A 2714-nucleotide genomic window follows, 5' to 3' on the forward strand; every position below is an offset into this window, starting at 1 on the left:
GGACACGGCCCCGTGGTGGGCAATAGAAGCTTCTACAAGTTTGTCTTTTATGCTGCTTCTTGGGCACGGCCCCGTGCTGGCTGAGCACGGGGCGTGTTCAGGCTTCTGTTTTCTCTTCTTTGCTTTGGAGGATGCCGTTGAGGGTCCGGGCAGTCTACTTTTACTCCTTCCCTTGTATTTATGCTAGAATTAGTTGTCTTTTTGCTTCTTTTGTGTTTGAGCTCATTTCATTCTGAAAATACAAAAGGAAGACAAAAACACTCTTTTTCCAACATTAGTACTTAAAAAGGGTTAGTTTTATGCCTTAATTGATGTGATTTATATGTTGCATTTTACACACATCAGTAGGCGTACACCCGGCATTATGTCTATAATTATAAAAGTGTAGCCGTTGGTTACCCGCCACGGTTTTATGCTATGTGGTGTGTCTATTAAACTTTAACCCGGCACGACCCGGGCGACCGAACGCATAGTAACATGTAATTCTTTACAAGATTTGATTATAAATTATCCCAAGTTATAAAGAGTTTGTGCCTTGAGCATTTAAACCAATTTTATTAAACATTTTTACAAAAGTGTCAGTTGAATGTATTTACTAGTGTAAACTGACGTATTTTCCCCAAAAAGACTAAATGCAGGTACTATGCGTAATTGGCTGGGATTTCTCCTTAGCATCATTAGAAGTCTCGCAAGCTTAAGATGCCTGAAGTCTGTTGAACAATAGTTTTGTTATTATTATTTGATCCCCTGTGGATTATTATTTCAACAATGGTGATACATTGATATTACACTTAATGTTGAAATATATTATCTTATTGCTTCCGCTGTGCATTCATTTATATTGTGTGGTTTGACTATAATGTTGTCAACTACGTCACGGTAATCCCCCACCGGCCCACCGGTGAGACACGTGGAAATCGGGGTGTGACATATTCCTAGTTTGGAATATTGTTAAATGCTATTTATATTGCATGTTTTTAGCGGACTAAACGAACTCTATCTGAAAGTCCTCACACATTATATCGATTAATCGTCGAGGCCTTGCGAATAGGATATTAGTTTATAGCGCTATTAGGTTTGACAAGTCCCACATCGTGCCTGGGAGGACGTGCATGAACTTTTATGCCTGGGCAACTGGTCAATGATGATAGACATTGACCTGGGGCACAAACAACTTAAACCTTCAAGTTTTATTACCATATAGTTTAGTAGCTAAGGATAGGGTAGCTACACATGACATGTTTTATAACTGAGTAATTTAACAACCTGATTTTTGGAAATGAACTTGATTTTGAAACAATACTAAAAATCGTGAACTCGCCAACTTTATGTTGATACCCTACTACATGCTTTGCAGATTGTTAGGTACAGCTTTGGACGGATGTTGTAGTCGGCTGGAGTGTGTGGTTCGTAAAGCCTTACGCTCGTACATTTATTAAGCTTTTTAAGTTTCTGATGGGTTTACTTTCTTTTCCGCTGCTAACTTAAACTGTATTTCGGACTTTTAAACACTGATCACTAATCGTGTTGATTGTGATGATTTTTCAACTTAAATAATTGGTTCAACATAATTAGTGGCTGGATCCTGGTCAGTCGCACGCCTCGCGGTAAAACCCTGCATGTGGAATTTGAGGGTGTGACAGTTATCTTTTTCTTTTGTATTCCAACTAAAGAAAATTCAATTCATTCATGATTTTATTATTATTATTATTATTATTATTATTATTATTATTATTATTATTATGTGGTTCTTTAATCAGGATGTTACATACATACTAGATAGATAACCGGCTTAGCCTAGCACTATCATGACGTGTGATAAATGTGTTCATACAAATTATCTACCGAACTGCATAAAATACTTATAATATTAATAATAATATATGTCATAATTTAGTGAGCCGAAGATTTATTTCCGAGTAAATTACAAGTTTTGTCCTTTATGTTTGTATCAAATTGCAGGCAGTGTCCTTTACCTTCAAAATTGACTGGTTTTGTACTTAATGTTTCAAAATCTTACACGTCATGTCCTTTAGGCCAAACTTAGTTAGATTTTTTGGTTAAATCTGCTCACCAAAGGGTATTTTTGTCTTTTTACCTATATATTTAATATTATTATTTAAAAAACATAAAACAAAATATTTTAAAATAAGACTATTATTATTATTTATATATATATAATTCTGTATCTACAACTCTCTCTCTTGCACCATCCACCATTCACAACCTTCACCCACACCACCCCATCCACCCCACCCCACCCCACCCCATTAAAAGTATTTTTAGGCTAATTTGTTGGTGAAACAATTTTCACAGAAGAAACAAAGCACTTATTGCTAATCGAAGTTAACCACGGCCTGGTTCAAGTGACCTCCATTTCCCTAATCGATACTCAAGGTCATCCTTAGTACAATGTCTGGCTTGTCTATGGAAACAAAGAAAATCATATTGGAGAAACACTCAACTCAGATTTCCTTAAACTAAATCTCATGTTTTGTTCATACTAAACCGACATAAAAACAGAGTACATGATGAAAATTATTGATGCAGTTTTTACACCTCAATCTTCACCTGCTACTGCTACTGCTGCTCTAATTTCTTTAATTCCGTCTTCAATGGCGAGCTTTACTGCAGGTAGTTTAGATTTTCATCTTTCTAACATTTATGCTTTGTTTGAGGGTTTAATTGTGTTAGTTTTTGGGGAATTAGGAACC

Source organism: Helianthus annuus, chromosome 3 (assembly GCF_002127325.2).
Source record: "Helianthus annuus cultivar XRQ/B chromosome 3, HanXRQr2.0-SUNRISE, whole genome shotgun sequence".
Taxonomy (NCBI): Eukaryota; Viridiplantae; Streptophyta; class Magnoliopsida; order Asterales; family Asteraceae; genus Helianthus; species Helianthus annuus.